Source organism: Tachypleus tridentatus, chromosome 6 (assembly GCF_004210375.1).
Source record: "Tachypleus tridentatus isolate NWPU-2018 chromosome 6, ASM421037v1, whole genome shotgun sequence".
Taxonomy (NCBI): domain Eukaryota; kingdom Metazoa; phylum Arthropoda; class Merostomata; order Xiphosura; family Limulidae; genus Tachypleus; species Tachypleus tridentatus.
The window spans coordinates 84,082,149-84,094,854 of NC_134830.1; the positions used below are offsets into that span (position 1 = coordinate 84,082,149).

General features: G+C 34.0%; 1 protein-coding gene across 5 annotated transcripts in view; it reads left to right on the forward strand.

Moving 5' to 3' along the window:
• LOC143252935 (F-box/LRR-repeat protein 4-like) overlaps window positions 1-12,706 on the forward strand; it is a 138,761-nt gene that overhangs the window by 76,677 nt on the left and 49,378 nt on the right. The window lies entirely within an intron of this gene.

Sequence of the window (12,706 nt, forward strand, 5' to 3'; positions counted from 1 at the left end):
AGATACTTCCCTTCAAGAATAAGGTGTGCATATTAAAGGTCAAGTAATGGAGGACCAATCTTAATTCTGCATGAATAATTTAGATCTGTCCAGTAGGTAATGTCTAGATCTCTTGCAGGGGAATATCCTCATGAGACATCTCATAAATTCCATAGTGTACTCTTATATTTACCATCATGGAGACTTAGAACTGTTGTTTTCAAAAATTGGTACTTTCTGTATGGGGCTTATTCCAATCACACAAGCTTTCTGACTTGCCATTTTTTGGGGGTGGTAAATTTCTTTGAAGATTGTCAGTCTTGGCCTTTACTTTTTCCTGGCCAAGTGGATTCTCTGTTGTGAAGTTTTCCAATAGATTTGTTGTCTCTTTGGGCCTCCAGTGATCACTTTTGACACTTTTTAGATACTCTCAACTACAGGCTTGTGTGGTAGATGCATTAAGTCCTGATTGGATGAGATTGCACATCTGTGCTTTCCCACAATTTATCTATTATTCTGTATTATGGCTATCTTTCAACCCTCTACTTCTGAGCTTTTGCTAGTCCCAGATTGATCACCATAACCATGATTTTCTCATTTGTAGCATCTTCAAGCATTTCCACTTCCACATCTTCCTCTTTGGCTTTTTCAGGCATTCTTAGTCTAACATTCTAAACAAAGACTTTTTTCAAGCTCATTGGGATTTAATGTCTAAAGTTGCCTGAGTTTTACCTCACAAGGATTTGTACCCACTTTATCAAACATGTTTATCATAGCTTGTTTTGATGTGGTTTTCATTTGGATCTAGCTTTGTCTGTTGTTTAGGTTAGACAACTTTTAACTACTTTTAGTTATTCTATACATCTGAAAATTTTGGACTCTTCATTGCCATCCAGCATTCATGCAATATGGCCTTTTCAGTTGCTTCACAATATAAGGGTAGTATTACATGCTTTGTCTTGCCAACCATTCAAGTCTTTAACTTCATGTACAATATATCGTCTTTTCCTTAAGGGATATTTTTGTTGCTACTGGTATGCCAATATCATAAGTCAGAGTCATTAGAATATTTTTATGGGTTTTTTTTTTATCTATCTTAAGACCTACTATGTTCTAATAGGTAATTTCTTTCTAAGTCTCTTGCAATCAGGGAAGGGGATACTTCTCTCTCCACTGTTATTTTGCCATTTATTTCTCATCTCTGCAGTCAGTTGTATTCTCATTGTTAGTTTCATGCTGTCAGGCCTGGAAGTGTTATGTGGCTTATACTACCACATTTTAATGTGATCATCTCCACTTTAAGCTTCCCAAGGTTTTCCCCAATTCCTTAAAGGTAGAGTTGCAAATATTCATGTTACATATTCTGGTCTTTACAGGGGAAGAATCTTCTGAGTTACATATCATCAGATTCAGCACGTTTATGTATTTTGCTGTTCTTTTCATTTATCCATTGGAGGACATTTTATGGGCCAATATTTGGACTTCTCCCATTGCTTTTCTCTCATCACTTTCACAACATCTGCTAGATTATAAAGAAGAGGGTGCACTTTTTATATTTCAGGATCCCTTGCATCTTGCATTCACTGGATCCCACTTTTTGGTGAGAGTTGCCGAGACAGGTGTCCTTTTATCTATCCAATTGCACACTGGTAACAAGTTTGAATATCCTTATTACTGGATACAAAAGGTGTTGTAGAAATAAGGTGTTCCATAAGACCATCCAGGTGCTTACCTGATGGTATTGTGTTATCCTGGACTGCCACTCATGGACTATCATGAGTAAATCTAAAGGGAATCCTGTGTTTTCCTGATAATCACAAGATTGAATAAGTTGCTGTGATTTCTAAAATTTTAGGGAATTTGAGTTACCTATTGCATTGTTTCCAGAGCACTGTTCATCAGGGTCCTCCTATGTGTACTACCCCCCCCCCAACATTCTACTAGTGGAACTAGGGAGTTTTACCACATCAGTTATTCAGGGTCCTCATGTGTTATTCTACTGGTGGAACTGGAGTTTGAACAGAAGCTGTGGTGGTGGTCTTTTCTTCCAGTGGATGTTTTACTATATGTCAGTAGGAGTGGAACCAGCCTTCATGGGAGCCCATTTGTAATACTGGTTTAGATTTGACACAATATTATCTGGTTGTGGTGTGTGTGGCTTTACATTGTGATCAATGTCATTTTAGTAGTTTATTCATGCAAAAGAGTCCACAATCTCATAATTTTGGATGCGAAGTGGTCCCATGTGCTCCTTGCCCACTTGGTTGGGGGGTGAAGATGAATATTAATAATTCTAGACTGGATTAGTTCTGTTCCTTTGGTTGAGTAAGGCATACATAACCTCATCATTTTGAACGTGGGGTTTTGCCTTTCTGACTTCTTCACATGGAGGATAAAGTTTGTCTGCTTTGGTGTTGCTTACTTACTTGTGATTCTGGTGGTTTTGAATGCATAACTTTATGGCTATAGATTGTGATTTAATCAAAAGTGTATATTTGCATAACATTGTGGCCCAGTTGTTTTAACCATGAACATGGGATGTAGGGACTGAGATCCTTTAATTCCATTCCTGAGCTGTGAAACCTTGGCTGTCATGTTGGGGCTGATCTATAACGATGGTTGCTTATATTATATTCCACTCTTAACACATAAACTAGGCTCTTAGTGAAGAGTATACCTGTTCTAGTTGTAGTGCAGTTCCCTCACTTAGGTACCACTCTTATCTTGGTACACCCCTGTTCTGTCCAGTTGCCTTCTTTACTAATAATGCCTGCACTGGCCCCTCCACCTTTTCAATGTAGGAGTCTAGCTGTAGTGTCAGCAGGCAGTAAGTATGTTTTGGAAGTAAACATTTTTCTAAACTGAAAACGTATTTTCAATGATACTTCTCTGCTGATACTCTCCCACCCTTCCTCTTCACTAAGAGCCTTTGTTAGATGGTATAAGTGTTGAAAAAACGTGATTACATTATATGAGTGAGGTACTTACATATAGTACCAGGATAGAGGGCACATTGAGGTGGGTAGAGATATTTGTAAATTAGATATTGCCAAGGGCATTTAAGTGGGGTATGAAAGAATGGAACAAGAGAAACCAGTGCTTAGATGAGCAAAGCCAATGTTGAGGAATAGCTATAGTATCGGCTGAAGTAAGTTATTATTAGAACTACCTTTTCAGTTAAGGAAAATTTAATATTCACAGTTCAGTAAAATCAATGAACAAAATAGTCTTGATTATCATAGATTACTGGCAGCTGCTATCATTCATTCCAGGAACCAAGTATGTCTTGTCAATACATGCTTGCCTGTCATTGCAATAGGTTAATGAATGAAACAGTAGTGTTTGTTGTATATACTGAACATTAGTATTTATCAGCACTGTTTTCCTCATTCTCATAAACATGTAATCACATGGGGCTTGATTGTTGAAAGGTTTATGTTTGCTTTGCACATGTCTGTATAGTACCATCATTTTTCATGCATTGGCAGACTAATGATTCACAAAACTTGCCAAATTTGCAAATTAGAAGTTACAGAATTGCTAATTGAATGGGCTATCCATCCATCAACTCAGATGAAAGTGTTTCTACTTCATCTTGTCATTTCCATCATCCATCTCAATCCAACTGGACTTAGGTGGTCAGGGTTGTATTTCAAACTCTTCTTGCAAATAGTAGCTTCATAAGAGATGCATGTCGCATGTTTTTTGAAGCAATCTCATGGGGAGAGGGTGATTGAAGTGACCCAGCCTCTCCTATATGAACAAAATAATTGGTACCTGTATGTGTTCACATCTGGTTTGTCATTCCTAGCACCATACAGCCTCAAATTGAATGATATAACTCAATTTGAGCCAAACACTTGAAATATTTCTTTCCTTTCAATGTTTCAAAGTTTGACAGTTGATCTTTTTCAACAAAAGTGCTGACACTATCACATCCACTGACCTTTTTTTTTTATGTGTTTCACACACAATTACCGAGAGTCTGAGACATTTTAGACATATCTACACACCTTGTATAGCTTTCTGTGCCACATTTTTGGTACATAGAGGGGTATTTATATTTATAGAAGGTGCAACATATAAAACTCTGACATTTTGATCCATGGATGGTATAACAATTACATTGTACCCAAATCTGGCTAATAAGCAGCATAAAGAAGCATTCTGGTAATGGCTCCTCTTACAAAGAAAAGAAAGTCTTCTGATTTCATTAATTTCTCACCTCTTTGTAGTTCTCTATATGAATGGAAAGAATCATATTATTTTCAGGAAGTTTGTGTCTGTATCTGTTCTCTATCTGGTTTAAAATGATAAAAGAAATGAGATTTAATTTGCTGTGTGAGTTCTTCAGAAACACTGCCTCTGCACTACTTTTGTTCCAGTTGATATATACTTGTTTGTGAGTGCTTCTTTTCCCAGAGTTCTAGCTATTGTTACTGTGTTCTTTATTGAAATTCCTCTCTATCAAATGCCACATCTGTTCTATCACTGTTGTTACCCTTCTTTAAGAACAAGAGATAAAATCAGAGATTTCCTGAAAGGTTTTCTTGTTCGATTGTTTCATGTTAACAAGAGTCATTTGATGAATGATATAGATGGTTAGATTTTAGTGTTGCAAGCTTGTCTTGGAATTCATTGTTTTCTCTAGCCAAGTTTTTGGTGGATAGATTAGATGGAAATACTATCACTCTGTTTGCTTCTGTCTGAGTAAATTGCAGAAAATCATCAGACAGAGCCTTTATATTTCTGTGAATGTGTGTCTTTATAGATTGTTTGATTTTAACGATGCTTACTGATTACAACCATGATAACATATTTGTCAGTGATTTGATTAACTTTGCTACAGACAGAATTTGATAAGTTTTTTTCTATATAGCTGTACAGCTAAATCATAAGCATTATTTTCTTCTGCTGCATATGAACCATTACATTCATCAGATCCATTAGGTGTGATTGTAATCAGGCACTAAAGTTGAAGATTCATCTGATCTTGTATAGGTCTTATAGCATGATTTGTGATACTCTTCTTCAGTTAAAACTAGTTTACAATTTGTCAAAACGAGTATTTTTCTATCAAAATTTCTCTCTGCCTTATTCCTGACATTTTTCTCTGTTTTTTAGACAAACACATTGTGTAAGCTCTTTCTCTTGTTCTCTCCCAAATATTTACTGATGTTTGGGCAAAATATGCATTTGGAATTGCAACTTAAACTTTTCCTATTTGTTTGTGGTTCTTCCTTTGATACAGTCTCTTACTTTTTTAACAATAGTATTCAAGTCTCCTTTCATAGTAAAAATACTTCTGCACTGTCTTTGTTAGTGATTCAGTGGAAGCTTGTCATGTTTAATAACATTTCTTGTAATTCTTGTAATTGTGAAAACTGCTAATTAGATAATTTTGACTATGATATGAGTATTTTTGTGTGAGTGGTTAGCTTTTTGTAGCTGTTTTCTAAATTTTTATGAGGTATGATACATTGCTTTGCTTCTACATTGGGACCACCAACAGGGCTCTTCTACACTTTTTTGTCATAATTATTCTAGTATCATTGACTTTTGATAGTCTTAACCAAAATTCATGTAAAATGGATAAAATTATTTTCCTTTAAAAGTATAAAATCACTTTCACTCACATGAATGCAAAGAAATTATGGCTCATTGTCTTATGTCATAAGCATTGTGCAATGATATGCATAAATGTCAGTTAATTTTTATAGAAACCAGATTCTCCCTAAATAACTTTATTTATAATAAGTGTTAAAAGTATGCTACGAAAGCTGTGAGAAACATTTACCTTAGTCATTAATGGGCCAAACAGTAGTAGATTATCAAAACTGAACTTGCATACTATATATTCTGTGTGGTTTAATGACATGGTGTATCAGTTATTTTTTGGAAATAAAGAGACAAAATGGTTATAAAAATACTAATATACATATTAAATAGGTGAAAAATGAACGTGATCCACTGCCCACACCACCTCACAAAAACAAGTATATGAAATTGAGAGCCTTCAAACATTTTACTTTGCACTACTTCCTTAAACTATTTGGTTGACATTGCTATCATATAAAAATGAAATCCTGACTTGAATATCTACAAAATGATACAATACAACTTTGGGCCCTAGAGTTAATAATTTTCAACCCTCCATGCCCATGAGCTATCTAAGATTATTACTATAGTAGTGTTAATCATGAAGTTGTTGAGTTTGTGATTTTCAACTCAAGTATCTTATTTTGAATATGTTAGATTTAAAAGAAAAGTGTTTATGTACCAGTTGTCATCTTTTTAAAATGATGGAAGTAAATTGCAGTTTGAGATAGCCAGCATCAGTTTTTCTTGGGAAATGAGATATCCATTATACTACATTTTGATACAGGAATGAGTTGTTAGCCAATAATGTTCGATAAAATTACTGTAATTGGAATAATGTAATTCAAATGAACATAACTTTATCCTTTAGGAGGATTATTTCAAATAGTCCTCTGTGTGATTAACAAATAAAATGTGTGGAACCAAGATCATCTTTCCTGCTGATATAACTACTAGAATGGAATTATCAAAAAGTAGGGTGCAATGAGTGTTCTCACATTTAGATAAAAAGCAGAAAATTTCATACGCTTTCTATGTAGTGACCTTGAAAGTGGTGAGCATTTCATATGTAATTTATGATCCATATTCCACAAATTTCCTGGTGAAAAACTGAAATTAGCTGGGAATGAAACAAAAAAGATTATGCAATATCATTATTAAAGTCCAGGATCCAGTATGGTGAGGTGAAAAAGAAAGAGACTACCTACAAAAATTACTGTGTTGCTGACTATGATATTGGAAAAAAAGAAATATCAGTTTAATTTCTGACTTTTCTTAAAAAACGTCAAGAAAAGTGGGAAGAATGTACTGTTAATTAGCAAAAATACATGATATATTTAATCACCAAATGGATGCATAATAATGAATGATGCATAGGGTGTGAAGTTAGGAAGAACAATTAGCTTTGTAATTTAAGGTCTGGTGGTTTTTAAAAAATCTAAAAATATTGTGATGACAGCCTATTATGTAAGTTTACATGTTGAAGAGTAACAAAAAAAAGTTTAAATGTCAAATTGTGACTGTTATAATTTATATAGACAGAATGTAATGTGATTGATCTTAAACAAGTACTCTGTAATTCCAATTTCTACAGTGCATGCAATTTCATGTATATACAAGGGATACACAGTTAGGAAAAACAAGCAAGTAGCATTAAAGTTTTGAGAGTTCATTTAGTATTTAAGTTTTATAGTTTTAGCATTTCTAGGATTAACTGCTGGAGGTATGAATGTAATGTACATATATTACATGAGGGGCTCATTTTGAAATGAAAAGCAAAAAGAAATACATTTCAACTACTCAATGAAATGCAACTATTGGCATTTCTGGCAGTAGAAAATGTAATTTTATGGTTATGAGATAAAATATTGAAATGACTTTGTATTGTTGCATATCAAAACCTGAAAAGTTCAGTGTGTGGTAGCTAAAGTTCTATCAAAGTTTTTTTATTGTGTGTTTCTTTTAACATATGTTTATTTATAGTTATTTGATCAGACAGAAGTTAATATGATTCATGGTTATGAAATACATCATACATTTTATCACATTCTATAAATAATCATCATTATTGCTATATAGGTTGAGGGTCTGATTAATAGGAGCAATTTTTTGCACTGATATTGATGTGACATAGAGAAGGGAAAGTGTTTTAGTTTATCACTGTTTATGAAATGTGAAAATGTAGCCATTACTTGAATTAAGTGTTAAATGATGTGGGTTAAGAACACAAAACATTTTCTGTAGAAGCTAAGATTTGAAGCAAGTTTTATTTACAAGAAATTTTCTGTCTTGTACTTTAATATACTTTCACTTAGTCCTTTCCTTACTGCAGTTTTGTGATACTCTCATTCTTGAATGGTTATGTTAACTCGCTATATTTCTCTCTACCAGTGAACAGTTTTGTTGTGTGGTAAAATGTTTAGAAGGACTTCTACTGATTTTCTGGATCTTTGAATATTAGTTTTTCAACAGTGTCTAAATTACATATATATGTGTAATAACAGCTGTCTAATCATTTGGGTTATATTATTACTCTTAATTCTGCTGGTTACTGTTTCAGGTATCAGAAAATGGGAAATTCCAAAACATACTTGCCATCTGTTGACACTATATTTTGATCCCTAGGATTTCTATGCTTTGCCAGTCTAAGCATTGAGAATGGTTGCTTCAATCTTTTATGCCTCACTCAAATACTCTAGGCAAATGTTAATTTTCAAATCTGGACTCAACTGGAATCTTCAGACAGAATGGATGCTACATTACAATGTTTTCCAGTAAATTTATTCTCAGTCCAGGTCTCATAAGATTAATGCTTTTGTGACCCCTTGGGATTTTCAATTGCAATTCTTTTGGTCTCCATTCAGAACTGGATAGGTTTATAACTGTATGTCTTCCCCCAGTTTGGCTCTTGCTTCAGGTTCTGACTGGTTTGTTTCACTTCCTGTGGAGTTCTCTTGGTTGCACCTCATTTGCCAGTTTAAGTGAGGTTCTGCTTCTAAAGTGTTTGCAGGAATGTCCCTTTCTAACTCTCCCACATTGGAATTATCTGTTGAGATAATCTCAATCAGACATTCTCTACTGAGATGTTAGGAATTCCAGTCCTCGTGGCTTGGAAGGTATATGGTCTTTGCCTGACATAAGGGTGTAACTTCTAAGGTTTCTCTATACTTAACTAAATTTCTTCATAGGCCAGCTACAAGTGTTTATTGTCAGTTGAGCATTCAACATAAGTTTAACCTCTTCATGCAAAAGTACATATCATCCTGTTTTGCAACTTGGGTATTTAAGAAAGGTCTTGCTTTATCTACAGTGGCTTTATATAAAGCATTCATATTCATTGTTTTTAAATATTCTTAATATTTGAATTACCAGTTTTACAAGGTTTACTAAAATCCTTTTGTTTTCTTCAGCCCAAATAACATTTTCAGTTACTGAAGTGGGATTTTGCAGTTGGTTTATGTGTATTGTCTCATACTCCTTTTGAGCCCTTAGCTTCATGTTCTTTGTTTTATCTTTCTCTTAAATTGTATTTTTTGTTGCTTTTGGCCTGTGTATGTTGGAGAATGGTATTGTTTGCAGTCCATTTGTATTGCTTTACCCTGATAGGTCTTTTCTTTCCCCAAGTCTCTGGCAGCTAGAAAAGGGGAAAGATCCTTGTCACCAACCCATTTTTCAGCCATTTCTAATCCTGGTCATTAGTTATGTCTTGTCAAGGCCTTCAAGTGTTGTGGCTTGTACTAACTCATTTTGAGGTACTAGGATATATTGTTCATATACTGAAATACCTCTATTTCCCATAATTTATCTCCCATTACTTTCACAAGATGGCTTCACAAGTTGATTTGTAGGGCTTACAATGGATTATCATTACAGGAGAGGAATCTGTTGCATGTCACATCTCGCAATATCTATGTGTCAATAGCTGCCCAGCTGAATTGCCCTCTGGAACACATTATGGGGACTGGTATGTGGACTACTACTAATAATTTCCTCTCTTGTTACTTGCATGTTCTGGCAGTTTCCTTTTCTGAGGGTGTTCAACTACCCCGTATAGCTATTTTGAATACTTTGATAAAACCTTAAACAGAGGGGAGTATTTTCTTCAATTAATTTTATTTCCAGAGTCCCTTTATTTTTCACTGGATAGTATTCTTTTGTGATTGTTGTCCAGACAGGTGTTCCTTCTCTTCTCAACTCTGCACTTCAACCACTTTTATTATAATTACTACACATTGTAAGTGGTGTGTTGAAATGGGATGTTTCATAACTCCATCTAGGTGCCCACTGGTTGGTATTACTTTACTATGGACAATCATGAGTAAAGTTAAAGGAGAATCCATCCTGTTCCTGCCAATCTTCAGGTTGAATAAATCAGAATCAGTTGCTTTTATAAAATTTGGGGAACTTGGTTCACCTATTGCACCATTTCCAGAGTACTGTTCCTCAGGGCTTCCCAATATGTTTTACTCCCCAGACCTTACTAGTGGAACTTGGGAGTTCTTACCATCACTAGTTTCCAGTTTGCTAGCATGGTGGACAGAGATTTTTTCTCCAAAGTGGTTGAGTGTGTTCCTCCACTTTTGGAGAAGAGGGCAAAGTTGGAAACCCTTTTTCTAGGGTCCCTGGATGTTTTTCCCAGAAGTAAGTAGGAGTGGTATCAGCCTCCACAGCAGCCAACTTATAACTATGGTTAACATTTGACATAAAGCTCTCTGGTTGGGGAGTGCATGGCCCTTCTCTTTGATCAGTATCAGTTTCATATATTGTGGACCAAAGATGATCCACTATCTCCTCATACTTTCAAACTTAAGTCTTTGGTTGAGCACAAGGTCCAAGTCCTTTTCATAATTCCAGGGGCAAGTAGAATAATTCTTGACCACTTGGTTTGGAAGTGAAGATGAATGTTCATAATTCTTGACCTGATGATGTTTCTTTGCTTGAGTACAGCATTAGAGTTCTTCAGGTGGAGGAGAAAATTTGTTCACTTAGGTGTTGCTTACTTTCTCATCATGATTTTGATGGTGTGAAATGCATTACTCTATGGTTACAAGTTGGAATAAAATCAAAGTATATGTATGTAAGATTGTGGGCCAATAGCATTAGCCACCAACATGGGATATGAGTACCTTAATTCCAATCCTGAGTTGCAAAACTTTGGCTGTCTGGTGGGGCTGGCCTGTACAACAGTTACTCATATTCTATTCCACCTTTGATATTGGAATTGTGTTCCAAGTGAAGAGTATACTTGTTTTTGATGTAGTGCAGTTACCTCACTCTTGTACTGTTTTTTTTTTTTTTGGTATGTTTTTGTTTTGTACCAACTGGCACTTTATTAGTATAGGATTTAAGTAGATAGATGCAAATGTTTGTGGTGAATCAGACATTCTCTGTTCACATATAGTAGATCTAAGTTTTTGATAATCATGAAACGAAAAGGCTACATTTCTGCCATGCATTATACAAATAAGGACAATCATTGTGAATGTACGTGGACTATTGGTTTAGGGTATTATAATGCATGAAAAAATTAACTAATCAGTCCTGTCTGAAGCTCAAGGCAGTAATGGAAAACCAGTAAAATTGAAAGCTCACTATTATCACTAGGCTCTTGTTGTGAAATTAACATGGTATACCTATATTTTAGTTTGTTTATTCCATCATAATCAGATTTACTGAATTGGCCATATAACAAGATAAATAAACAGAATAGTTAAAATGAACTTCAAAAAGTTAATTAAGTTACTTTTAAGAAATAAACGTATTTTAGTAGTAGAGCTATATGAGAAGCTTACAGTACATTAATTATGATATTGTGAGATCAACATTTAGTAATAAAGGCAGGGTTAACTGAAAATAGACAGGTACTTTTTCTGTAGGTATAGGATTTTTTAAAGTTAATTTTTTTTCACAACTTTGCTGGAGTCTTGGCATTTCAAATAATATTTTTTAATAGATGTTATTTCACTATTAAGGATCTCCAATGTTTTGGCTGTTCTCCAACCAACACATATCAATTTGTGATCAACATAGCAGGATAAATGAAACAGTTTTAATGTCAGCATCTTAAAATATGTGTAAAATAATACCATCTTATGCACATGCAAACATGTAAAAAAACAAAACTTAAAACTGATCAGTTTGTCTGTATAAGGCAAAGCAAATAATGATTGGATAAAACCTGCAGCTATGTAGTGATGTGAATTTCAAAATTTTGAAAATTCATCAAAAAGGTTGATCTACCAGCAGTAAAGGTTTTATGCACAATATGCAACAAATTTATAAACTGTGCTAAGCATGATTGCTCTACAGTTTTCATACATGGAATTACAAAAAACACATAAACTGTGAAATGATTAACAAATTTTGGCTGATGCACATTAAAATTTAAGGGTCTTATATATGCCAATATTATCATCAAATGAAAGGAGAGAGCAGATAGCTTTTAATACTTATTACCTTTGTCTATTCTTATCCCTGTAAATGTTGAAATTAATGTACAATTTACTGATGAGATTTTCTATGTATTTTACACAATAAATGAGTAATATACCTCAGTTTGTTTGAAAAAGTACATAATATGAAGTGATATAAGTGAAGTTTGCTGATAATGAATGGAATAAGAACAATTCAGTCATTCAAGAGTTAAAAATGCCCTAAGTATCTGTGGAGTTTTTCTCTCTCTTTCTCAGGCATATATTTAAATAATTCTAGTGCATTTTTATCTAATTAGATCCATTATTTTGGTATTGTGCTCATAGTGAGAGAACTTTAATTATAGAGAACATTTTATCTTATTTATTAAAACCAGATGTGAATTTGAATGATCTAGTCATTATTATTACCATTAACATTTTTGGCTTCTGTACAAGCATGTAAGTCATTGTAATAGGCAGAATTTGAAATCTGGTATTGAGAAGAAAGGCTTAGTTGGCAGTTGCATAAAATAGAACAATAATGTATAGTTGAATTGGTAACTCTTCTTATCAGAAATCATTATTGGGGCAGTAAAGAGGTGATTTAAATTATTATAAAGTTTAATATGAGGTAATATCACAAAGGTGTAGTTATTAAAATTTAAATTATTTCCCTCTTAAAAGAAAAAATTTGATTATGCTGTCATTATAGATCA